The sequence below is a fragment of the Elgaria multicarinata genome, chromosome 3 (assembly GCF_023053635.1).
Source record: "Elgaria multicarinata webbii isolate HBS135686 ecotype San Diego chromosome 3, rElgMul1.1.pri, whole genome shotgun sequence".
In the NCBI taxonomy this organism is placed as follows: domain Eukaryota; kingdom Metazoa; phylum Chordata; class Lepidosauria; order Squamata; family Anguidae; genus Elgaria; species Elgaria multicarinata.
The window spans coordinates 173198341-173226331 of NC_086173.1; the positions used below are offsets into that span (position 1 = coordinate 173198341).

A 27991-nucleotide genomic window follows, 5' to 3' on the forward strand; every position below is an offset into this window, starting at 1 on the left:
CTCCTCTCCATTTTTATCCTCACAACAACAACCCTGAGCCCTTCCATCTCCCCTGCTCAGGTGGGCGAACAAGTGCCCTGCAGCTCTTTTGGACTACAATTCCCATTAGCCCCAGCCTGCATGGCCAAGGATGATGGGTGCTGTAGTGCAACAGACCCGGAGTGCCCCACGTTCTCTCCTCCTGTTCCAACGCTGCAGCCGCCTGCCTTCCGAGGGCTGGACTGGAGGAGGGGGGATGCCCTCTCCCTGGGGGGAAGCAAGGGAGTGGGTGGCAGCGGGGTGGGGTGGGCTCTGGGAAAAGGGGGGTATTTTTGCACTGGAGAAGAGCTCTCCCCATCGGTTAATTGTTGCCATTGCTTTTTGGCAAGAGGCCTTTGCAATAATTTCAAAGACCCTCGTCCAAAATATATAGCTGATCTACATATGTCGTGGAAATTAAACTGGTTCTTTTACCTAATGCCCACAGATATAAGAAAATAGATTTATAACACATACATCATAAAGTTCATAGCTTCTTGCTTAATTAAAACCTATTTTTTAATGTTACACTTGCTGCACTAGCTGATGTTGAAACAACATGTCATCAGATAGTTAAACAGTTGTGACATATTTCTTAAGGCAAGCTAACCACAACTAGGAAACAGATGGAGATGTAGCTCCTGTAGCTATTACAATACCCATTATAGTGTTTTAGTCAGAGAAGTACTTGAACTCTGTATATGCCTAGGTGCTTTGCTATCTCATTGGTTGTTGTGTTGCTGAGCTGTATTCTATATGATGATTTGGTGTATCATGATTGGTAAGAAGGTTCTGCCATTGTATCTGAAGGGACCTGACCCTATAAAAATGTTAACATTTCCTGAAATTGCTGGGCAGTTCCTCAGGCTGCCACCCTGCAGCGCTGCTTGTAATAAAATCTTCTAAGGAGAGAGAAATTGTGTCTTGAGAGTCTGTGACCACCACTCAGCGAACCACAGGGACCCGTGGTTTCGGGTACCACCACACATATATATTCCAAAAGAAATGCTGAATCTATCAGGACAATGTAAAAGCTGGAACTACCATCTTGTGGTAGTGAGTTCCATAATTTAACTATGAAAAATGTCCTGTTTTCTGTAGGCATGGAAAATAGTTCTCGATCATCTTCTCTGTGCAACGTACCTGAACCACTGCTAACAGGTCTCCCCTCAGTCTCCAGATGGAACATCATCCCAAGTTCCTTCAGCCTGTCCTCAAGTCCCTGGATCATCTTCCTTACCCTCCTCTGAACCTGTCCTAACCTGTCGATGACCTTGTGGAAATGTGATGACCAGAATCATACACAAGACTCCAGGTGTGGTCTCACTAGCGCCAACTAGAAAGGGATACGGACTTCACACCCCTTTCTTACAATGGGCTGCATTAATAGAAGTATAGCTTCCAAATCACATGAGGTACTGGTTCCTCTCTATTCAGCCCTGGTTAGGCCTCATCTAGAGTATTGCGTCCAGTTCTGGGCTCCGCAATTCAAGGAGGACGCAGACAAGCTGGAGCGTGTTCAGAGGAGGGCAACCAGGATGATTTAGGGTCTGGAAACAAAGCCCTATGAGGAGAGACTGAAAGAACTGGGCATGTTTAGGATGGAGAAGAGAAGATTGAGGGAGACATGATAGCACTCTTCAAATACTTGAAAGGTCACACAGAGGAGGGCCAGGATCTCTTCTCGATCTCCCAGGGTGCAGGACACGGAATAATGGGCTCAAGTTACAGGAAGCCACATTCCCACTGGATATCAGGAAAAATATCCTGTTAGAGCAGTACAACAATGGAACCAGTGACCTAGGGAGGTCGTGGGCTCTCCCACACTAGAGGCCTTCCAGAGGCAGCTGGACAACCCTCTGTCAGGGATTCTTTAGGGTGGATTCCTGCATTGAGCAGGGGGTTGGACTCGATGGCCTTGTAGGCCCCTTCCAACTCTACTATTCTATGATATTATGAATGCTTCTTTTAATGCCGCAGAGACCCGTGTTCACACTTCTAGTGGCTCTCTCACACTGCTGACTCATGTTCAGATTGCTGTCAACAACCACACCCAAATCCTTCTCCGATGTCGTGCTTCCAAGCCATGAATCCCCCATCTTGTATGTGTAACCTATGTTTTCCCTCTCTAAATGTAATACCTTACCTTCCTCCCTGTTAAAGGACATCCTGTTCCTCTCCAGCCAGTCTTCCAACCTGCCCAAATCGGATTGCAGTCAATTTCAGTCATCATGGGTGTTGGCCAGACCTCTCAGCATTGTGTCATGTCCATATTTGAGAAGAAGCCCATCAATCCTGTCATCCAGGTCATTAGTAAAAAAAAAAAGTTGAATAATGCTGGCCCCAAGACAGAGCCCTGTGGTACCCCGCTGGTTACTGCTCTCCAACGCAATGTAGAGCCATTAATGCTGACACTCTGAACGTGGCTAGCCAGCCAGTTAGCCAGCTTATCAATGAGAATGTCATGTGGAACCTTGAGTCAAAAGCTTTGCTGGAATCAAGGTAAGAAAGAGGTGTGAAGTCCTTATCCCTCCCTACTCGTCGCTAATGAGACCACACCTGGAGTCTTGTGTATGATTCTGGTCACCACAGTTCCACAAGGTCATTGACAGTTTAGGACAGGTTCAGAGGAAGGCAACAAAGATGATCCAGGGACTTGAGGACATGCCCTATGAAGAGAGACTGAAAGAACTGGGCATGTTTTGTCCGGGTTTTTATTTTTAAATATCCGTATTTTCTGTCCAACCCAGCTAGATGCAAGAATTGCGTGGTATTGCATCAGTCACTCTAAAGGTCAAAGAGATTATTGCTTAATTGATTTAACGACCTGACAGGAGTGATTGATTGTCAATCAAGTTGTAAATTGATAGAGACAGATTATGCTGTGTATATAAGTCTTGTGTAGAAGCATATCTGTACTCTCCTGTGTGACCATGACGTTCTGTGAGTATAACTGTATGATATTGTAAATATGATCTCTAAGTCTATGCCTCAGTAAAGTATTGCTGAAGAACTTCCTGTTGCTGTCATTTATGTTTCTGGCTGTATTCCCTTTCTCTGAAATCTGCCAGAAACCGCTGTATTCTCTGCTAATCTCTCTTTGCTTGGAGAGGAATTTTATCAAAGACCCAACATGTTTAGCCTGGAGAAGAGAAGATTGAGGACGAGCTGTGGACAAGCTGGAGCGTGTTCAAAGGAGGGCAACCAGGATGACCAGGGGTCTGGAAACAAAGCCCTATGAAGAGAGACTGAAAGAACTGGGCATGTTTAGCCTGGAGAAGAGAAGATTGAGGGGAGACATGATAACACTCTTCAAATACTTGAAAGGTTGTCACACAGAGGAGGACCAGGATCTCTTCTCGATCTCCCAGGGTGCAGGACACGGAATAACGGGCTCAAGTTAAAGGAACCCAGATTCTCACTGGATATCAGGAAAAATATCCTGACTGTTACAGCAGTACAACAATGGAACCAGCGACCTAGGGAGGTGGTGGGCTCTCCTACACTAGATGCCTTCAAGAGGCAGATGGACAACCATCTGTCAGGTATGCGTTAGGGTGGATTCCTGCATTGAGCAGGGGGTTGGACTCGATGGCCTTGTAGGTCCCTTCCAACTCTATGATTCTATGTCTACAGCATTCCTCTTGTCCACTAGAGTAGTTACCCTGACTATTGTGTTGTTCGAACACAGCTACGTAATCCTATTTCTTAAGAAACACTCTCTCAGACAACATTTTGTTTGGGGCTTTTTACTACAAAGCATTAGCATAAAATACTAAATACAAGGCATCTAAGGGAAGTCAAGAACATTTTTGCCAATTCTCCATGATATCAAACTCACCAGGTTGACTCTACATCAAGAAAAGCTAACCCGAAACTATTCGCTTACCCTGTTGCATATTCTGGGTCTCCGATATATATATATTTGGATGCTAATAAAATATGTTAATGAGTTTTATTACAGATTATATTTTTTATCTAAGAATTCATAACAAATGTACTTTAAAACTTTATATGTCTAAATAAGATAACTGAATTTTGACAACTTTTAAATCAAGATTAATGCACATAACATACTTATACAAACATTTTTAGCTTTCTTTGACATGTTTTTGACACAAAAATATTTCCTTAATATCATGCTATATTTAAGCTTGTTCGGTTATACATTTTTCATTAGATGTACAATCTGGGATGAGGCTTTTTAGTAAATGATCCGATGGCATATTTGGCTGTCTTATGGTACGTCTTTGACCCAGCTAAATGAAAGCCATAACATTAAATTTAAAATTGGCACCTCCTTATCTGAATTCCTTTCCAATCAAATAAGGATGCTAATGATCTATGTCTTAATGGTGTTGTACTCCAGTCTATCTGGCAAACCTCACAGATGAGACATCTCCATAAATCCTGGATCAGAAGGTTATACTATGCTGCAGGATGCCTTGGGATCTCATTTTTAATCCCAGAATTCTCTTGGGGGCATTATAGAATGTCCTAATTCAGCAGCAGGGCTAAAATGCCGCAAATAGGGAAGGATTTGCCTCATCTCCCACAGCAAATTTCTTAATAACGGGATCAAGTTAAAGGAAGCCAGATTCCAGCTGGACATCAGGAAAAACTTCCTGTTAGAGCAGTACGACGATGGAATCAGTTACCTAGGGAGGTTGCGGGTTCTCCCACACTAGAGGCTTTCAAGAGGCAGCTGGACAACCCTCTGTCGGATGCTTTAGGGTGGATTCCTGCATTGAGCAGGGGGTTGGATTTGATGGCCTTGTAGACCCCTTCCAACTCTGCTATTCTATGATCTTTTACAGTTTCTGCTATAAAAACTCTACCTACACTCTGAGCATTGAAAGGGCTTCTCCCTTGTGTGCTTCCTTTCATGTGCTTTGAGCTGGGAGCTCAGAATGAAGCTTTTCCCACACTCTGAGCATTTATAGGGCTTCTCGCCTATGTGCATCTTTTCATGTGACTTAAGCGGAGAGCTCTGACTAAAACACTTTCCACACATTGAGCATTTATACGGTTTCTCCCCTGTGTGAACTCTTTCATGCAACTTAAGTTCATATCTCCGACTGAAGCTCTTTCCACAGGCTGAGCATTTATACGGCTTCTCCCCTGTGGGAATTCTTTGATGTAAGTAAAGCTCAGCGCTCCAACTGGTGTGAATGCTCTTCCTACACTTAGAGCATTCATTGGGCTTCTCCCTGGCGTGAATTCTTTGATGGCTTGTAAGGTGTGTATTTCCAATGAAGCTTTTTCCACACTCTGAACATTTATACGGCTTCTCCCCTGTGTGAATTCTTTGATGCACGTTAAACTGTAATCTCCGACTGAAGCCCTTTCCACACTCGGGGCATTTATATGGCTTCTCCCCTGTGTGAACTCCTTCGTGCAACTTCAGTTCATAGCTACGACTGAAGCACTTTCCACACTCTGAGCATTTATACGGCTTTTCCCCCATGTGAACCTTTTCATGCAACTTAAGGTGGTAGCTGCCGCTAAAGGTCTTTCCACACTCTGAGCATTTGTACGGCTTCGTGTGATTTTTTGTATGTGACATAAGGGTCGACCGCCAACGGAAGCTCTGTCCACATTCGGAGCACTTATACGGCTTCTCTCCCGAGTGAACCATTTCATGCGACTTAAGTTGATAGCTCCTACTGAAGCTCTGTCCGCACTCTGAGCATTTATATGGCTTTTCTCCCGTGTGATCTCTTTCATGCAACTTAAGTTCATAGCTCCGACTAAAACTCTTTCCACACTCGGAGCATTTATACGGCTTCTCCCCGGTATGAACTCTTTCATGCACCTTAAGCTGGTTGCTCCTGCTGAAGCTCTTTCCGCACTCGGAGCATCTATTCTCTCCTGTGTGGATTTTCCGGTGCATGTTCAGCTGGAACGTGTGACAGAAACTCCTTCCACATTCTGAGCATTTATACGGCTTTTCCCCAATGTGAATTGCTTCATGCGACTTAAGTTTGCCCTTTTGACTGAAGCCCTTTCCACACTCTGAGCATTTATAAGGCTTCTCATCTGTGTGGATAAACAGATGTTGATTAAGGTTGGAAATCTGAATGAAGCCCTTTCCACATTCGGAGCATTTATAGGGCTTCTCCCCAGTGTGAATCATCTGATGGTGTTTAAAGCTGGAGCTCTGAGTGAAGCTCTTTCCACATTCTGAGCATTTGTAGGGCTTCTCCCCTGTGTGTATTCTTTCATGACGTTTAAGGTCAGAGCTATGACTGAAGCTCTTTCCACACTCAGGGCACTTCCATGCTTTTTCAGTATTCTGAATAATTCTTTCGTTTCCTTCCAAATATTTTTCTAGCACAGGAATTTCATGGAAGCTAGCCTCTTCAAAAGAAATGGATTTGTTCTGCCACATCTCTTCATCCTCACTTTTCATTTTCTGCTCTTTCCTAGTATAATTGTTCTTCCTCACATCAGCTGAAAAATAAATGGAAAGAGACATGATCCTCAATTCAGGAAACAAGCCAGAGATTTTCTGTTTTGATTAACAGAGGGAAATCCATAATGGGGAGCAAATATATTACATAGTCTCTAATAATGAATATGAGAGTAAAGAGCTTTTAATCGATGCCCATTTATTTAATATACATGTATTTATCAGTTGTCTATTAAGACATCGTGTCTTCAAGACGGCCCACAGCAGTAGGTAACAGTTGTAATAAAACAAGAAGTCATTCTAAAAAACCGACAGTGGAATGAACTGATATTTGAAAACATAGTTCAGGTACAGATAACAATAGCTCAACCCAGCAAAGGACTCCCCACATCCTTACAGTGGTATTCACAAGGCTGATCTAGGACCTAGAGTCAGTACTCTTTAAGAACGCCTGGAGCTGAGAGGCCACCACTAGCTCCTATATCTTCCTTGGAAACGGCAAATTATTAATCAGGGGATAATCAGAAATCAGGCATGAAGTACGTAAAAACATAAGTACATCAAAAGAGCCCTGATGCTGGATCAGACCAAGGGTCCATCTAGTCCAACTCTCTGTTCACACAGTGGCCATACAGCCATCGGCCAGGGATGAACAAGCAGGACATGGTGCAACAGCACCCTCGCACCCATGTTCCCCAGCAACTGGTGCACACAGTCTTATTGCCTTGAATACTGGAAATAATAATAATAATTATTATTTATTTATATAGCACCATTAATGCACAATATAATAATAATATATTTATTTATTTGTTACCTGCCTCTCCCTCTGGATCAAGGCGGGGTACAGCACAAATAAAAACACCATAAAATACATATAACTAATTCAAACGTTTAAAACTAGTGCATCATTAAAAGCAGCACACCATTAAAAAAAGGCATCTTAAAATTCAACTGGGTAGGCCTGCCGGAAGAGATCAGTCTTGATGGCTTTCTTAAATACTGGAAGACTGTTAAGTTGACGAATGTCTCCCGGCAAGCCATTCCACACAACTATCAGGGCTAGTAGCCATGGATCGCCTTCCAGGAATTTATCCACCCCCCTTTTAAAGCCATCCAATTTGGTGGCCATCACTACATTTTGTGGTAGTGAGTTCCATAATTTAACTATGCGCTGTGTGAAGAAGTCCTTCCTTTTATTTGCCCTGAATCTCCCACCCATCAGCTTCATGGGATATCACCCCGTTGGGTTCTAGCATTTTGAGGGAGGCAGAAAATATCTCCCTATCCACATTCTCCACACCTCTATCAGGTCTCCCCTTAGCATCCTTTTTTCCAAACGAAACAATCCGAGTTGATGTAACCTTCCCTCGTAGGGGAGATGCTCCAGCCCTTCTGTCATCGTTGTTTTGAAAAGCTGCGAGACCTGGAAGTCCTACCTGGATTCCCTCCTTAATATTTAGCTCTCTGCTTTAAGAGGTTACTCCTCAAGAACTCCATGCTTTTTCTGTATTCTGAAGAATTCTTTCATTTCCTTCCAAATATTTTTCTAGCACAGAAATTTCATGGAAGATAGCTTCTTCAAAAGAAATGGACATCATAGAATCATAGAATAGCAGAGTTGGAAGGGGCCTACAAGGCCATTGAGTCCAACCCCCTGCTCAATGCAGGAATCCACCCTAAAGCATCCCTGATAGATGCTTCTCCAGCTGCCTCTTGAAGGCCTCTAGTGTGGGAGAGGCCACAACCTCACCAGACAACTGATTCCATTGTTGTACTGCTCTAACAGGAAGTTTTTCCTGATGTCCAGCCGGAATCTGGCTTCCTTTAACTTGAGCCCGTTATTCCGTGTTCTGCACTCTGGGAGGATCAAGAAGAGATCCTGGCCCTCCTCTGTGACAACCTTTGAAGTATTTGAAGAGTGCTCTCATGTCTCCCCTCAATCTTCTCTTCTCCAGGCTAAACCTGCCCAGTTCTTTCAGTCTCTCTTCATAGGGCTTTGTTTCCAGACCCCTGATCATCCTGGTTGCCCTCCTCTGAACACGCTCCAGCTTGTCTGCATCCTTCTTGAATTGTGGAGCCCAGAACTGGACGCAATACTCTAGATGAGGCCTAACCAGGGCCGAATACAGAGGAACCAGTACCTCACGTGATTTGGAAGCTATACTTATTAATGCAACCCAAAATAGCATTTGCCTTTCTTGCAGCCATATCGCACTGTTGGCTCCTATTCAGCTTGCGATCTACAACAATTCCAAGATCCTTCTCGTTTGTAGTATTGCTGAGCCAAGTATCCCCCATCTTGTAACTGTGCCTTTGGTTTCTATTTCCTAAATGTAGACCTTGGCATTTATCCCTATTAAATTTCATTCTGTTGTTTTCAGCCCTGCACTCCAGCCTATCAAGATCACTTTGAAGTTTGTTTCTGTCTTCCAGGGTATTAGCTATCCCACCCAATTTTGTGTCATCTGCAAATTTGATCAGCGTTCCTTGCACCTCCTCGTCCAAATCATTAATAAAAATGTTGAAGAGCACTGGGCCCTGGACTGAGCCCTGCGGCACCCCACTCATTGCCTCTCCCCAGTTTGAGAAGGTTCCATTGATAAGTACTCTTTGAGTCCGATTCTGTAGCCAAATGTGAATCCACCTAATAGTTGTTCCATCTAGCCCACTTTTCGCTAGTTTGTTTATCAGAATATCATGGGGCACTTTGTCAAAAGCTTTGCTGAAGTCAAGATATATGACATCCACAGCATTCCCACAGTCCACAAGGGAGGTTACCTGATCAAAAAATGAGATCAAATTGGTCTGGCAGGACTTGTTCCTGACAAATCCATGTTGGTTTCTAGTGATCACTGCATTGATTTCAAGGTGTTTACAGACTGACTTGTTCTGCCACTTCAGGAAGGCTAATATTAAAGAGTACAGAGAAGTGTTGGGTGGTGTCCCATGGCTAGAAAGCCTGAGGGGAGAAAAGCACAAGAGGAAACGGGGATCCTGAGAAGTGAAATTCTGAAGGCACAATCAGAAACAATTTCCAAGAGAAGGAAACACAGATGGACATTTCAAGAAACCTGGGTGGCTGCACAGAAAGCAGGTGGTGGGACTACATGGCCAGCTGAGCCCCCTCAAACTCTAGGATCCCAGGATCTCTCAGCCTAGGGAAAGAGGGAGCCTTACCGAGAAAGGCCAGATTCCTGCGGTTCTCCTCCATGACGTCCCTGTGCAGAGCCCTCTGGCCTGGATCCAGAAGAGCCCACTCCTCCTCCGTGAAACACACAGCCACCTCCTCCAAGGTCACCGGAGCCTGGAAGAGGAAGAGGTTCTCTGAGCAGGTAACGCAAGACAGACAGTAATGGGGAGGTGGTCGGAGGTCCTCCTGAAGGATCCAGGGCTCCAAGAATGACATTCAAAGCCTTCTTGGAAGCCACCAGAGATAGATGGTACTTCCACACTCAGGGGACTGAGGCACCCAGGCCTCCCGTACCTGCTCCGCTAGCCCAGAAGATCTTTCCAGACCACCACAAAGAGAAGGCCGAGAAGGACCTCCCAGAGTCTTCATGCTCTCTCTGAGTGTCGCTCCATCTCCTAAGAGGAAGACAAAGAAAGAAGGTGGGGAGATACTTTATGCTTCATGAGCATTTTGCATTTGAATTCCTAGTGTGAAAAACGTCTGTCTGTACAAGGCCTTTGGTTATAATGAAATGCATATAGGGACTCCATCTAGAAAACAAAACTCCCTTTTTCACACGTTAGAGAGACATTCCTCCTTCCCACACGGACTTAAAAGCAGCCCACGGATGTCAGGCAGAGGGGGCAGAAGGAGACCATGTTGAAAGATGCCCCATTGATCCATACCCAGAGATGTGGCACCTCCGTTGGCCTCCTGCAGCATCTCCCCGAACGTCGGCTTCTCTTCTATGCCCCACACCTCCATTCCCTCAGCAACATCCGTGGCCTCTTGGGGTAGCTTCTCCTGGTCCTGGGAGAGGAGGAAGGAAACCAGGTAAGGAATTCATGTGATGTCATCTTAGAAGGAAGAAGCCAAGTACAGGTCAAGGACAGGGTTTCCTAGGGTGGCTTTATGTATTTATTTTGCATTCTCAGTGAAGTGGCCAAGTTTGCCAAGGACAGCAACTTATTTAAGGTGGTTGAAACAAAAAAGGATTGTGAGGAGCTCCAAAAGGATCCCTCCAAACTTGGAGAGTGGGCGTCCCAATGGCAGACGCGGTTCAATGCATGGAATGTGATGGAATGTGATGGAATGTGAAGATGAAATTCTCTCTCACCTGCTGCTGCTCTCTGTCCTCTGCCTGGCTCAGGAGGAAGCCTTCTGCCAGGGCCACCGCCTGGCAACTGGTCTCTGGATTACACTCCCGGACCCAGCTCTCCATCTCCGGGGGAAGGACAGCCAGGAACTGCTCCAGGACCACCAGGTCCAAGATCTGCTTCTTGGTCCGCCATTCTGGCTTCAGCCACCGGCAGCAAAGGCGTTGGAGTCGGCTGCAAACCTCTCGGGGGGCCTCGGCCTCCTGGTACTCAAAGCCCCGGAAATGCCGGCGCTGCTCCTCCCATTGGGCGCTGCTACCGCTCTGGCTCTCCAGCCCGGTTTCCCCCCAGAGCTCCCCCTTGCTCCCATCCTGGGTGGTGCGGGGGCCTTTTCCTGCCTCAGGACTAGCAGAGTCCGGCTCTTCCATCTTCACTCTCAGTTCCATCTCAGCCTCCCAGAGGACGCGAAGGGCCCCAATTCCAGCCTTCCGACAGGGAGGAGGTCACATCCTGCAAAGGTCACAAGCTCTTCACACCCGAACCTGGCAAAAGAAGAGGGCAAAACCCAGAGTTCAGATATACAGTTTCAAGTATTGATTTGGGCAGTTTTTAGAGATCTAAAGTCACTATGTTGTCCTCTGACAGCTTGCTGAAACCCACGACCTTCGGATATCTTGGACTTCAGCTCCCATCAGCCTCAGGCAGCATTATCTGTGGTCAGGAATGCTGGGCATTGTAGTCCAAGATACCTTGAGGGCACCAGGTTGTGGAGGGCTGCTTTAGGAACATATTTTATGTATGATTTCATTTGCTCATAAAATTATCATTTTATTTTAAAGCTTTTAAATGTAAACGCAGCTAGAAAATTTGTAATTATTGCCGGAATAGAACTACGTTAGAAGACTGCTGTCGCATCAGAAACATGAGACGCTATAAAACCCAAACTGTCAAGGATGAACCATGGTGACTCTGCTCACAGTTTGGGAAACTGAGCGGAAAATGTCTATCGGTAAAATGCACTTTAGATTAAAAATTTTAATTTTAACTTTGCTGTTTTAAATTTGCATTTTAAAATTGTATTTAGTTATTATTTATTTATTTAAAACATTTATATCCCGGCGTACAGATAAAAGCATACAGCATAAAAACAGTAAATATACCCAGCTAAAAACTAATTAAACCATAAACCGAGTTAAAAAATTCTATAATTGAAAAGCAGCAAAAACAATTAAAACAGTTAATTTCTGCACTGCTGCTGATTTTATCCTGGCTGTGTATTTATATTGTATTTTATATTATGGCTTTATGCTGTTGTTTTATACTTTGAATGGTTTTAATTTTTTGTGAACCACCCACAGGGATCTTTGGCTATTGGGCGGTATAGAAATGCTATAAATAATTTTTTTAAAAAAGCTCACACCAATGCCGACATTTTAGAAGCAGGAAAGGCTGGTTGATTTACTGCAGTTATATCCCTCTCTTCTTTTTTTGCCCCCTGCAAGGTGCCCAAAGCAGCATACAAAAACCTTCATTCTCTCCACTTTTATTTTCACAAGAACCCTGCAAGGGAGGCCAGGTTGTGAGTCTCTGACAGACCCAACGTCGCCCAGTGGGCTCGTTCCAGAGCCAGGCAGGGGCTTGTACCTGGATATCCGGCTGAAACTTTTCCGGGCTACTTCTCAACCCAAACCCCAAAGCCCACTGCGGGGTGGGAGACAGGCCTTGAGGAGTTCATGGGAGCCCTTTTCTCCTTTGTACGTTCTGTGTCTAATGGGCTTCATTGGGTTTTATTATTTGTGAGCAGCCCAGAGAGGTCCAGCTAGGAGGGGACCAGAAACATAAGAAATGAAATTGGGGGGATGGGGAGCTCCATCCCCTGAGCCTCCCCTAGGACCGAGAAGGATGAGGTCTAACACTGCACCTGGGTCCCAAGCGGGTCTTTGGACGGAGCATCTCCAGCGCTGCTGCAGCCAAGCAGGGTTTGAACCTGGATCTCTGGCTGAAACTTTTCTGGGCTACTTCTCAAGCAGGCTGTGGCTACGAACCCCAAAGTGGGGCAGAAGACAGGCCTGGACAACTGTGGTTTTATGGAACCAGTGACCTAGGGATGTTGTGGGCTCTCCCACACTAGAGGCCTTCAAGAGGCAGCTGGACAACCATCTGTCAGGGATGCTTTAGGGTGGATTCCTGCATTGAGCAGGGGGTTGGACTCGATGGCCTTAAGGGGCCCCTTCCAACTCTGCTGTTCTATGATTCTATTAAAGCCCTTTTCTTGCTTGTACTTTTCCTGTTCAATGTGGTTTTCTTCATCTTCTTCATCATCATCTATTTATTTATTTGTTACCCGCCTCTCCCTCTAAATCGAGGCAGGGCACAACACAAATGCAAAACACCATAAAATGCATATCATTGATTAAAACGTATAAAACTGATACATTATTTTAAAAAGTAGCAGGTTATGAAAAGGCATCTTGAAATTCAATAGGCTTTTAACGTCTGTGAGCAGCCCAGAGAGCTCGGGCTAGGAGGGGACCAGAAATATAAGCAGTGGAATGAAATTGGGGTGGGGGGGCTGCTGCTCCCCCTGAGCCTCCCCCAGGACCGAGAAGGATGAAGCCCAACCCTGCACCTGCGTCCCCAGCGCTGCTCCAGCCTCCCCCTCCCCTCTCCAGCACCGCCCTTTGAGACCCCTGCCCCAAATGCCCCCCTGCCTGCCCCTCCCTCTTGCTACCCCCCTCCCCTGATGCCTTCCCCCTTTGCAGACCTGCATTCTGGTCTTGCACCAGGGGTGGGGTGGGAGGCGGAGCCCCACAGCTCGCCTTCCTTTGGAGTGGGGGGGGGAAGTATGGCTTGGGGGGGCGACCCCACTCTCCCCACCCCCCAATCTCCTTCTTTTGCTCTGCACTCACCAAGCAGGAGGAGAAAACGGGGTTTTTCATTGCTGGCGTGGGAAAATCTTGGAGGGAGGGGAGGGAGAAGAGGGAGAGGGAGGGAGAAGAGGGAGAGGGAGGGGAGGGGCAGGAAGTGAGGGTGCTCAGCCCCTCCCCTCCCTCTGCAGGAGCCTCTCTAGGAAGCGGCGGTCTGTGCCCGGGGACCCCTCCCCAAAGACCCCCCCCTCCCTCCTGGGCGAACCTGGGACCCTCCGGGAGGCGGGGATTTTGCCGACCGTGAAGGTGGAAGGACGAGGCCTGCTGGGGGGCTCCGGGAAGGGTCGAGCAGGAGAGCCCCGGGGGCAGCAGCGCCCAATGGGAGGAGCAGCAGCGTCTGCGGCGTTTGCAGAATACCAATTCATGGAACAACCCAGTGATTTGCAGATTTCATTAACAGAGGGGGGGAAAATGGGGAGAAGATCCTTCCATATATATTAAGTAGCCAGTATTTATGGGTTCTCAGCTGTAGAAGACGGCTCACAGCAATACGTAACAGTTGTAATAAAACGAAAACTCCTACTAAAAACGAGACGTACTAAAACAAAGGACAATACTTGCCCATAGGAAAACCATACTCGCCCATAGGGATCCATTGAAAACCACTTGCCCATAGGGATCCATGGGACAGAATTCTCCAAAGAGAAACCATAAATGCCCATAGGGATCCAATGCAAAGATTTTGCCCATAGGGAAACATAGGACAGAATTCTCCATAGAGAAACCATTCTTTCCCCTTTGGGATCCTTTGCAAAACGATCACCTCTAAGGAAATACAGGGAAAAAATCTCCATAGAGAAAACATACTTGTCCTTAGGGATCCATTGCAAAGCGCTTGTCCATAGGGATCCATGGGACAGAATTCTCCATAGAGAAACCATACTTGCCCATAGGGATCCATTGCAAAGCGCTTGTCCATAGGGATCCATGGGACAGAAGTATGGTTTCTCTATGGAGAATTCTGTCCCATTGTTTTCTATGGGCAAGTGGTTTGCATTGCATCCCTATGGGCAAGTATGGTTTCTCTATGGGCAAGTATTGTCCTTTGTTTTAGTACGTCAGTCATGGCAGGGATGCGATAAGACACCAAAGGTCCGAAGAAACCACGTTCTCCCCTAAACTAAAGCTTGGCAACTAAAGCTTTCATATGTCCCAAGTAGCTGCAGAGTATTCCCAAAGATGGGCTGGGAGTGCGTCACATCAGGGTGGACCCTCCAGATGTTCTGGACTACAAATCCCCTGAACCCCAGACAGCTTTGCCAACGGTCAGGAATTCTGAGAGTTGCAGTCCAAAATATCTGGAGAGAAACCCGTTTCCTGGCTCCTGCAACAGATGGGTTTTTTGGGGGGTACTAGCGCTCCAGTACTTTGGACCTCTCTTCCCAGGGAAGCTAGGCTGGCTGGCTCCCTCCTGGATGTGCTTTCGGAAGCAGGCAAAACCTTCTTTGTTCCAGCAAAATTCTCTTTGGAGAATAATCTGGTCCTCCGTCTGTGTTAAGGCCTTTAAATTGTCATGTGTTTTAAACATTTAATGTTTTAATATTGCATTATTTCAATTTTAGTACATTTCTTTTCCTAGCTTTACAATGTATACGTTTTAAATTTTGTAAGGCTGCCTTGAGGTCCGGTATTGGGGAAACGGCAGGATGCAAATAAATATAATAATAATAATTAGATGGACCCTTGGTCAAATCTGCATGTCTCAGTGGGTTTGGGGAAACGGAATGTCTGCCATGCTTGCTTGGTCGGAGGCCTACGGTGCTAAATAACCGAGAATGTACTGCTTTGGGTGGGTGTTGAGTGTCGTCCATCTAGGGTGGATTCCTGCATTGAGCAGGGGGTTGGACTCGATGGCCCTGTAGGTCCCTTCCAACTCTGCTATTCTATGATTCTGTTCCCTGGTTTCCCTGTGGCTGCTCCCACCTGGTCCCTGTGGCTGGGCTCACCTGTACTGGTCCTTATTCTGCGCACCTGACACAGCAGGTGATTGGAGGCCGTTACCATCCAGGACACCCTCAACCAAAACTATGTCTCACTTCAGTCCGTGGAACTCCTTACTTCTGAGTGAACCACATGGATAAGACCAGGCTGCGCTTGAATTGTCTCATGGGGAAACGCAGCAGAACTCCGGGGTCCTGAGAAGGGTGTTAAACTTCTTTGAAATGGGCTGATCTTAGGGGCACACATTAGTCTGATTACCTGGATAGCTTTATCCCCGGTTGTTTTTATTACAACGGTGCTCATAGGACTCTTTTGAGATTGTGTGTGTTAAATGTCAGATGTTCAACCAATGGGCCAACTTCGACTAAATCAATTAAAAATAAAGATGAGAACAATCAGCTTTTTCCAAAACATTTTAAAAACACCTAATGAAGGGAGCTAAGTGAAGTTATCATGGGAGGCAGTTCAACAGTGTCGGAGACCCCACCAAGGAGACCCTGCCTTGGTTCCACCAACTTGATGGAAATTGCAGGGGGGGGGCATGAGTGGGATTTCAATCTGAAGGACTGGGGAGGCTTCTATAGGTGAAGTCAGTTTGTCAAATTCATTCCGCCAAGTACGTTCCCTGAGGTGAAAGATGAATGTGATTATGGCGTCATCTCCTTCTCCAAACTCTTCTAAGGGTTCTCCCCTGTGTCGGTTATTTAGTGAGAAGTGAGATAGAACTTCTGACTGAATCTCCTTCAACATGAGGGGCAAGTCTATGGTTTATCCCATATGAATTCTTTCATGAGAAATCAGGCTGGCAGTAGCATAGACAATTCTATACTCCAAGCACTGCTTTCCCCGTGGATTTCAACGGAGGCTTGTGTTCACACTGAAGGTTATTCCACACTTGAAGCATTTATATGGCTCCTCCCCTGAGTTTTTTTTAATGTCAAACTGAAGCTCTTTCCACACTCTACAGAGTTACATTTATTTATTTGTTTAATTTAAAATATTTATATCCCGCCCTATATCACTAAGATCTCAGGGCGGGGTACAGATAAAAACATGCAGTATAAAGCAATAAATAGAAGAGAAGGATTGGGAAGGAAAAGGAACAGAAATGAGAGTTAAAGAACAGATTAAATATTTAGGAATTAGAATTACAAAAATTTTGGAGAATCTAGAGAAGGAGAATCTAAATAGTTTGAAAAAAGAGATTTTAGTAAAAATGGAAAAATATAAAAGATTGAACTTATCGTGGTTTGGAAGAATAGCATTAGTAAAAATGAAGATTTTAGCAAAGATTCATTTTGTTTTTAGGATGCTACCAATAAAAATCTCAGAATTAGAGCTAAAAAGAATATTATAAATAATTATTGTAATGGGGATAAGAAAGCGAGGATAAATAAGAATAAATGGTATTTGAGCCAAAAAAAGGGAGGATTGGGTCTCGCAAATATTAACTTATATTATGTAGCTAATAGGTTAAGACATATTGTAGAAGCAATTATAGGAGTAGGAGATTTAGATTGGATGGAAGATAAATTTACAAGTAACATAGAGATGAATTTGGAAAATGTATTTTTTAGGGAAGGAGGTAAAAAACAGGCTGAAAACATAGGTAATCCGCTTTTGAAATTCCATTGGGAAATTTGGAGTAAATATAAAAAGGAGTTTCTTTTTAGCAGCTCCCCTTTATCACCGGTAATAATGTTAAAGAATTTCCTGGAGGATTTAAAGAGTAGATTAAGTAAAGTTTTAATAGAGAAAAATAAAATGAAATTAAGGGATTGGTTAGGAGGGATGAATACAAGAGAGGAGTTGGAAGAGGTTCTAAAAGATAAAAAATTAACTTGGTTAAATTATTGGCAATTAGAACAGTGGACTAAAAATTGGGTAAGAAAATGGAGACTGTAGAGAATTGTCGAAGTTTGAGGAATTATTAGTAAAAAAAGAAAATGATAATGCTATTTACTGTTTTACTCTGTACAGCACCATGTACATTGATGGTGCTATATAAATAAATAATAATAATAATAATAAGGGGAAAAAATAGCGACAAAAGGGTTAATGAGTGAAATATATAAAATATTGTTGGAGAAAGGGACGGTAGATCGCTCAGGAAAAATGGTTTGGGAGACAGATTTGAATGTACAAATAGGACAACAGAGTTGGGATGGATTATGGAGACAAAGAGCGTTGAGAAATATGTCAGTGAGAATAAAAGAGAATTATTACAAAATTATATGGAGGTGGTACCTAACCCCAGTTAGATTAAATAAGATAAATAACCAGCACTCAGCAAATTGCTGGAGAGGATGTGGGGGAAAAGGAACGTATTTACATATATGGTGGGAATGCAAATATGTACAAAAATTGTGGAAGATGGTGTTTTTGGAGATTGAAGAAATTGTGGGAATGAGGATAGAACAAACACCAAGAGTTGCATTACTGTCACTATTTGAAGATTTAAAATGTAAAAAAGAAATTAAGGAACTGATAATGAATTTGCTGACTGCAGCAAGGTTGATTGTAGCTAGGAACTGGAAGATTCAAGGTGATTATTGTATTGAAGAATGGTATAAAGAAGTATGGGATATAGCTATTAATGATAAATTGACATGTAATATTAATGTGAGAAGGGGTATAGCAAAAACGAATGATTTTGAAGGAATCTGGAAACAGTTCCTAATATTTGTGTTTTCTAAGGGAAGTGGGAAACCACCAGCAGAAGAAACTATGAGATTTTGGAAACAGGAGTAAGATCCCGAGGTGGGGGGAGCACTTTTTTGTTAGGTATGATTATGTTAAATAGTTAAAGTGAGAATATACAATATTAATGTACTCAACATTTATGTAGTAATGTTGTTTTTCTTTAATTGTAATGGTTGTATGTTTAAGTATTGGGGGGGAATTTAAAAAAATAAATAAACACATTATCTGAAAGTAAAACCCCCCTAAAAAACCCACAATAAATATACACAGTTAAAAACAAATTAAACCATGATCCAAGTTGAAACAATATATAATTTAAAAGCAATAGATGCAGTTAAAACAGTGAAAACAATGTGCCAGTGAATTTAACCATCCAAGGTTTTGTTAAACAGCCAGGTTTTTACTTGGCATCGAAATGAAGGGGAGGGCATTCCACAGCCTGGGTGCCACCACAGAGAAGGCCCTCTCCCTTGTCCCAACATAGCAAATGTGTTGTGCTGGTGGGATGCGGAGAAGAGCTGGTCCAACAGATCTCAGTCTCAGACAGGCAGATATAAGGAGAGGCGCTCCCTCAAGTATCGAGGTTCCAAGCCGTTTAGGGCTTTAAACATCATTACCAACACCTTGAATTCCGACCGGAAGTGTATAGGCAACCAGTGCAGTTTCTTTAAGACCGGTGTTACGTGGTCCCTGTAAGATGTACCCACCAGCAGTCTAGCTGCTGCATTTTGCACTAGCTGCAACTTCCGCGTCGTCTTCAAGGGCAGCCCCATGTAGAGCGCATTGCAGTAGTCTAAGTGGGAAGTTACCAGTGCATGCACTACTGTGGCTTGGTTGTCCCTGTCCAGGAAAGGCCGTAGCTGGCGGATCAGCCGAAGCTGACCCCAAGTACTCCGTGCCACATAGTCCACCTGGGCCTCCAGTGACAAGGATGGGTCTAGGAGTACTCCCAAGCCACGTACCTGCTCTTTCAGAGGGAGCACCACCTCATCCAGAACAGGCCACTTACGCAATACCTGGACTCGGGAACCACCAATCCACAGAGTTGCCGTCTTACCAGGATTCAGCTTCAGTTTATTGGCCCTCATCCAGCCCATTACAGCCTCCAGGCACTGGTCCAGCACCTTCACAGCCCCAGCTGACTCCGACGACAAGGAGAAGTAGAGCTGAGTATCATCATGGTTTTTCCCGTGTTCATACTTTGATGAGAAGTAAGGCTTGTTCTCACACTAAAGCAATTTCCACAGTATGCACATTTATATGGTTTCTCCTTGTGTGAATTCTTTGATGACGAGTGAGTTGTATCTTCTGACTGAAGCGCTTTCCAGTCTGCACATTCATATGGTTTCTCCAACGTGTGAATTCTTTGATGGCGAGTGAGGTTTGTGCTCCATCTGAAGCACTTTCCACACTCTGCACATTTGTATGATTTCTCCCCTCTGTGAATTCTTTGATGAGAAGTGAGGTTTGCGCTCTGTCTGAAGCGCTTTCCGCACTCTGCACATTCATATGATTTCTCCCCTGTGTGAATTCTTTGATGGCGATTGAGTATTATCTTCCTACTGAAGCGATTTCCACAGTCTGCACATTCATATGGTTTCTCCCCCGTGTGTATTCTTTGATGACAAGTGAGGTTTGTGCTCCGACTGAAGCGCTGTCCACAGTCTGCACATTCATATGGTTTCTCCCCTGTGTGAATTCTTTGATGAGAAGTCAGTTGTATCTTCTGTCTGAAGCACTTTCCACAGTCTGTACATTCATATGGTTTCTCCCCTGTGTGAATTCTTTGATGATGAGTGAGTTGTATCTTCTGAGTGAAGCGCTTTCCACAGTCTGCACATTCATATGGTTTCTCCCGTGTGAATTCCTTGATGGCGAGTGAGTATTATCTTCTCACTGAAGCGCTTTCCACAGTCTGCACATTCATATGGTTTCTCCCCCGTGTGAATTCTTTGATGAGAAGTGAGGTGTGTGCTCCGATTGAAGCGCTGTCCACAGTCTGCACATTCATATGGTTTCTCCCCTGTGTGAATTCTTTGATGAGAAGTCAGTATAATCTTCTGCGTGAAGCACTTTCCGCAGTCTGTACATTCATATGGTTTCTCCCCTGTGTGAATTCTTTGATGACGAGTTAGTTATACCTTCTGACTGAAGCGCTTTCCACAGTCTGCACATTCATATGGTTTCTCCTCTGTGTGAATTCTTTGATGATAAGTGAGGTCTGAACTCTGACTGAAGCACTTTCCACACTCTGCACATTCATATGGTTTCTCCCCCGTGTGAATACTTTGATGAAATGTGAGGCTTGCCCTGTGACTGAAGCACTGTCCACACTCTGCACATTCATATGGTTTCTCCCCTGTGTGAATTCTTTGATGAGAAGTGAGGCTTGAACTCTCTCTGAAGCACTTTCCACACTCTGCACATTGATATGGTTTCTCCCCTGTGTGAATTCTTTGATGACGAATGAGGTGTAGCTTATCACTGAAGCGCTTTCCACAGTCTGCACATTCATATGGTTTCTCCCCTGTGTGAATTCTTTGATGAGAAGTGAGGTTTGTGCTCCGACTAAAGCGCTTTCCACACTCTGCACATTCATATGATTTCTCCCCTGTGTGAATTCTTTGATGACGACTAAGGTTTGAACTGTGACTGAACTGCTTTCCACACTTTGCACATTCATATGGTTTCTCCCCTGTGTGAATTCTTTGATGAGAAATTAGGTTTGCCCTGTCACTGAAGCACTTTCCACAGTCTGCACATTCATATGGTTTCTCCCCTACGTGACTTCTCTGATGACAACTAAGGTGTGTGCTTCTAGTGAAGCTCTTTCCACACTCCAAGCGTTTTAATGAGTTGTCATCTGTGTGAGTTTTACAATGGCTTTTAAGACTTGATTGAGAATCAAAGCTTGTCCTACGCACAGAATACTGATTTATTTCCATTCCTTCAGCTAAGTTTTCCTGTACTGTGGTTTCACTGTGGCTGTGAAATACAGAGGGTTTCCTGGTCTTGTGCATTGCTCTGGTTCTTATTCTCTCCTGGTCCATCAGATCTAAGCTGGTGGCGACCGAACAAGAAAGAGATCTTGGGGTTGGGGTGGACAGCTTGATGAAAAGGCCCACCCAGTGTGTGGCCGCTGTAAAGAAGGCAAACTCCATGTTAGGCATGATAAGAAGAGGAATTGATAATAAAACGGCCAGTATCATACAGCCTGGTATCATACAAACCTATGGTGCAACCTCACTTAGGATACTGTGTAGAGTTCTGGTCAAAACTCCTAAAGGAGGATATTATAGGGCTGGAAAAAGTGCAGAAACGGGCAACTAAAATGATGAAGGGGCTGGAGCATCTCCCCTATGAGGGAAGCTTACAACAACTGGGATTGTTTAGCTTAGGATAAAGGAGGCTAAGGGGAGACCTGATAGAGGTGTGGAGAATGTGGACAGGGAGACATTTTTCTCCCCCCTCAAAACGAGGGGCTCTTCTTGCGCTGCTGCGAAGAGGTGGCTGAGCTGTACCCCAAGATCAAGTTTGACACCATGATCATCGACAACTGCTGCATGCAGGTAGGTCAGCCCTGGCGTGCGCTTGGGTCCCCCGCTCCCCTCCCAGAAGCGACATGTTCCTTAAACAAAGAGAAGGTGAGAAGGTTGGGGGGGGCAGCCGAGTCGAGGAGGCGGTTTGGGGCAGGCCTGGAAAGCAGGCAGAGGGTCGGCGGGCAGGCCTGGCGCTGCCACCGTTGCAGAGAGGGCTTTCGCCGAAGCAGCCTAGGTGTGCTCTGGCCCGGCTGCCTGGGGAAAAGGGCAGGGAAGGTTCATCATGGACGGACCTCGAAATGTCAGCATGAAAGCGGGCCGGGTCCTTTGCTACTGCAGCAGCAGCCGGGTCCAAGCCGCAGGGCTCAGTCCTGGGCCCAGTGCTCTTCAACATTTTTATTAATGATTTGGACGAGGAGGTGCAGGGAACGCTGATCAAATTTGCAGATGACACCAAATTGGGTGGGATAGCTAATACCCTGGAAGACAGACCATCTGTCAGGGATGCTTTAGGGTGGATTCCTGCATTGAGCAGGGGGTTGGACTAGATGGCCTTGTAGGCCCCTTCCAACTCTGCTATTCTATGATTCTATGAAAGGGGGTGGCCCCTGCAATACATGCAAACGCTGCCTGAAAACAAGAATTCCTTTTTCCTCAGATGTCTTTTTCTTTTTTTACTCTGATGTAAACTTATGCAGATTGATCCACTAAAACATACGCAATTAATCAGCTAAGATTTCTTTAATTAAGTGGCAGCCCTAGTCATAATCATAGTCATAATAATTATACGACGTGAGATATTGGGAGTGTCAAAAGTTCTTCTTACATTGGCGATCCTTACAACAGCCCTATAAGGCAGGCCAGTATTATCCCCGTATTGCCGATGGGAAGGCTGACGTAGAGCGGCTGACCGAAGACCAGCCGAGGAGTTCTGTGGCCAGGGGCAGCTCCCAAGGGGGCACTGCTGGTTCTCCCGTTGGGGCTTCTACCAGTGAAGAAGTGTGGGTGTCAGTGAGTGTGCCGTGACCCTAGGCAGGAGCCCTCCAGCCTGATTCAGCTCACGTTGCGATAGATTTACATTGGATGTAAATTCTTTGATGAGAAGTGAGTTGCATCTTCTGACTGAAGCGCTTTCCACAGTCTGCACATTGATATGGTTTCTCCTCTGTGTGAATTCTTTGATGATAAGTGAGGTCTGAACTCTGACTGAAGCACTTTCCACACTCTGCACATTCATATGGTTTCTCCCCCGTGTGAATACTTTGATGAAATGTGAGGCTTGCCCTGTGACTGAAGCACTGTCCACACTCTGCACATTCATATGGTTTCTCCCCCGTGTGAATACTTTGATGAAATGTGAGGCTTGCCCTGTGACTGAAGCGCTGTCCACACTCTGCACATTCATATGGTTTCTCCCCTGTGTGAATTCTTTGATGAGAAGTGAGGCTTGAACTCTCTCTGAAGCACTTTCCACACTCTGCACATTGATATGGTTTCTCCCCTGTGTGAATTCTTTGATGACGAATGAGGTGTAGCTTATCACTGAAGCGCTTTCCACAGTCTGCACATTCATATGGTTTCTCCCCTGTGTGAATTCTTTGATGAGAAGTGAGGTTTGTGCTCCGACTAAAGCGCTTTCCACACTCTGCACATTCATATGATTTCTCCCCTGTGTGAATTCTTTGATGACGACTAAGGTTTGAACTGTGACTGAACTGCTTTCCACACTTTGCACATTCATATGGTTTCTCCCCTGTGTGAATTCTTTGATGAGAAATTAGGTTTGCCCTGTCACTGAAGCACTTTCCACAGTCTGCACATTCATATGGTTTCTCCCCTACGTGACTTCTCTGATGACAACTAAGGTGTGTGCTTCTAGTGAAGCTCTTTCCACACTCCAAGCGTTTTAATGAGTTGTCATCTGTGTGAGTTTTACAATGGCTTTTAAGACTTGATTGAGAATCAAAGCTTGTCCTACGCACAGAATACTGATTTATTTCCATTCCTTCAGCTAAGTTTTCCTGTACTGTGGTTTCACTGTGGCTGTGAAATACAGAGGGTTTCCTGGTCTTGTGCATTGCTCTGGTTCTTATTCTCTCCTGGTCCATCAGATCTAAGCTGGTGGCGACCGAACAAGAAAGAGATCTTGGGGTTGGGGTGGACAGCTTGATGAAAAGGCCCACCCAGTGTGCGGCCGCTGTAAAGAAGGCAAACTCCATGTTAGGCATGATAAGAAGAGGAATTGATAATAAAACGGCCAGTATCATACAGCCTGGTATCATACAAACCTATGGTGCAACCTCACTTAGGATACTGTGTAGAGTTCTGGTCAAAACTCCTAAAGGAGGATATTATAGGGCTGGAAAAAGTGCAGAAACGGGCAACTAAAATGATGAAGGGGCTGGAGCATCTCCCCTATGAGGGAAGCTTACAACAACTGGGATTGTTTAGCTTAGGATAAAGGAGGCTAAGGGGAGACCTGATAGAGGTGTGGAGAATGTGGACAGGGAGACATTTTTCTCCCCCCTCAAAACGAGGGGCTCTTCTTGCGCTGCTGCGAAGAGGTGGCTGAGCTGTACCCCAAGATCAAGTTTGACACCATGATCATCGACAACTGCTGCATGCAGGTAGGTCAGCCCTGGCGTGCGCTTGGGTCCCCCGCTCCCCTCCCAGAAGCGACATGTTCCTTAAACAAAGAGAAGGTGAGAAGGTTGGGGGGGGCAGCCGAGTCGAGGAGGCGGTTTGGGGCAGGCCTGGAAAGCAGGCAGAGGGTCGGCGGGCAGGCCTGGCGCTGCCACCGTTGCAGAGAGGGCTTTCGCCGAAGCAGCCTAGGTGTGCTCTGGCCCGGCTGCCTGGGGAAAAGGGCAGGGAAGGTTCATCATGGACGGACCTCGAAATGTCAGCATGAAAGCGGGCCGGGTCCTTTGCTACTGCAGCAGCAGCCGGGTCCAAGCCGCAGGGCTCAGTCCTGGGCCCAGTGCTCTTCAACATTTTTATTAATGATTTGGACGAGGAGGTGCAGGGAACGCTGATCAAATTTGCAGATGACACCAAATTGGGTGGGATAGCTAATACCCTGGAAGACAGACCATCTGTCAGGGATGCTTTAGGGTGGATTCCTGCATTGAGCAGGGGGTTGGACTAGATGGCCTTGTAGGCCCCTTCCAACTCTGCTATTCTATGATTCTATGAAAGGAGGTGGCCCCTGCAATACATGCAAACGCTGCCTGAAAACAAGAATTCCTTTTTCCTCAGATGTCTTTTTCTTTTTTTACTCTGATGTAAACTTATGCAGATTGATCCACTAAAACATACGCAATTAATCAGCTAAGATTTCTTTAATTAAGTGGCAGCCCTAGTCATAATCATAGTCATAATAATTATACGACGTGAGATATTGGGAGTGTCAAAAGTTCTTCTTACATTGGCGATCCTTACAACAGCCCTATAAGGCAGGCCAGTATTATCCCCGTATTGCCGATGGGAAGGCTGACGTAGAGCGGCTGACCGAAGACCAGCCGAGGAGTTCTGTGGCCAGGGGCAGCTCCCAAGGGGGCACTGCTGGTTCTCCCGTTGGGGCTTCTACCAGTGAAGAAGTGTGGGTGTCAGTGAGTGTGCCGTGACCCTAGGCAGGAGCCCTCCAGCCTGATTCAGCTCACGTTGCGATAGATTTACATTGGATGTAAATTCTTTGATGAGAAGTGAGTTGCATCTTCTGACTGAAGCGCTTTCCACAGTCTGCACATTGATATGGTTTCTCCCCTGTGTGAATTCTTTGATGGGAAGTAAGGCTTGAACTCTGACTGAAGCTCTTTCCACACTCTGCACAGTCATATGGTTTCTCCCCTGTGTGAATTCTTTGATGAGAAGTGAGTTGCATCTTATGACTGAAGCGCTTTCCACAGTCTGCACATTTATATGGTTTCTCCCCTGTGTGAATTTTTTGATGACAAGTGAGTTGTATCTTCTGACTGAAGCGCTTTCCACAGTCTGCACATTCATATGGTTTCTCGCCTGTGTGAATTCTTTGATGACAAGAGAGGTGTGTGCTCCGTCTGAAGCGCTTTCCACAGTCTGCACATTCACATGGTTTCTCCCCTGTGTGAATTCTTTGATGAGAAGTGAGGCCTGTGCTCCGACAAAAGCACTTTCCACACTCTGCACATTCATATGGGTTTTCCCCTGTGTGAATTCTTTGATGAGAAGTGAGGCTTGTGCTCCAACTGAAGCGCTTTCCACACTCTGCACATTCATATGATTTCTCCCCAGTGTGAATTCTTTGATGACGACTGAGGTGGGAACGCTGACTGAACTGCTTTCCACACTCTGCACATTCATATGGTTTCTCCCGTGTGAATTCTTTGATGACGAGTGAGGCTTGAACTCTGACTGAACTGCTTTCCACACTCTGCACATTCATATGGTTTCTCGCCTGTGTGAATTCCCTGTGTGTATCTTCTGACTGAAGCGCTTTCCACAGTCTGCACGTTCATATTTCTCCCCAGTGTGAATTCTTTGATGACGAGTGAGGTTTGAACTCTGACTGAACTGCTTTCCACACTCTGCACATTCATATGGTTTCTCGCCTGTGTGAATTCTTTGATGACGAGAGAGGTGTGTGCTACGTCTGAAGCGCTTTCCACAGTCTGAACATTCACATGGTTTCTCCCCTGTGTGAATTCTTTGATGAGAAGTGAGGCCTGTGCTCCGACTAAAGCGCTTTCCACACTCTGCACATTCATATGGGTTTTCCCCTGTGTGAATTCTTTGATGAGAAGTGAGGCTTGTGCTCCGACTGAAGCGCTTTCCACACTCTGCACATTCATATGATTTCTCCCCAGTGTGAATTCTTTGATGACGACTGAGGTTTGAACTCTGACTGAACTGCTTTCCACACTCTGCACATTCATATGGTTTCTCCCCTGTGTGAATTCTTTGATGAGAAATTAGGTTTGCCATGTCACTGAAACACTTTCCACAGTCTGCACATTCATATGGTTTCTCCCCTGTGTGAGTTCTTTGCTGACAAGTGCTTTGTAACTTCTCACAGAAGCAATTTCCGCACTCTGCACATTCACATGGTTTCTCCCCGGTGTGAATTCTTTGATGATAAGTGAGGTTTGTGCGCCGACTAAAGCGCTTTCCACACTCTGCACATTCATATTTCTCCCCAGTGTGAATTCTTTGATGACGACTGAGGTTTGAACTCTGACTGAACTGCTTTCCACACTCTGCACATTCGTATGGGTTTTCCCCTGTGTGAATTCTTTGATGAGAAGTGAGGCATGTGCTCCGACTGAAGCGCTTTCCACACTCTGCACATTCATATGATTTCTCCCCAGTGTGAATTCTTTGATGACGACTGAGGTTTGAACTCTGACTGAACTGCTTTCCACACTCTGCACATTCATATGGTTTCTCCCCTGTGTGAATTCTTTGATGAGAAATTAGGTTTGCCATGTCACTGAAACACTTTCCACAGTCTGCACATTCATATGGTTTCTCCCCTGTGTGAGTTCTTTGCTGACAAGTGCTTTGTAACTTCTCACAGAAGCAATTTCCACACTCTGCACATTCACATGGTTTCTCCCCTGTGTGAATTCTTTGATGATAAGTGAGGTTTGTGCTCGGACTAAAGCGCTTTCCACACTCTGCACATTCATATTTCTCCCCAGTGTGAATTCTTTGATGACGACTGAGGTTTGAACTCTGACTGAACTGCTTTCCACACTCTGCACATTCATATGGTTTCTCCCCTGTGTGAATTCTTTGATGAGAAATTAGGTTTGCCCTGTCACTGAAGCACTTTCTACAGTCTGCACATTCATATGGTTTCTCCCCTGTGTGAATTCTTTGATGACAAGTGCTTTGTAACTTCTCACTGAAGCAATTTCCGCACTCTGCACATTCATATGGTTTTCCCCCTACGTGACTTCTCTGATGACAACTAAGGTGTGTGCTTCTAGTTAAGCTCTTTCCACACTCCAAGCGTTTTAATGAGTTGTCATCTGTGTGAGTTTTACAATGGCTTTTAAGACTTGATTGAGAATCAAAGCTTGTCCTACCCACAGAATACTGATTTATTTCCATTCCTTCAGCTAAGTTTTCCTGTACTGGGGTTTCACTGTGGCTGTGAAATACAGAGGGTTTCCTGGTCATCTTGTGCATTGCTCTGGTTCTTA

The 27991-nt window shown here is 45.2% G+C and overlaps 2 pseudogenes; one reads left to right on the forward strand and one right to left on the reverse strand.

Moving 5' to 3' along the window:
• Positions 1-27991, forward strand: part of LOC134395799 (zinc finger protein 850-like) — a 229615-nt pseudogene that overhangs the window by 14398 nt on the left and 187226 nt on the right.
• LOC134396290 (zinc finger protein 850-like) lies at positions 19384-26321 on the reverse strand (annotated as a pseudogene).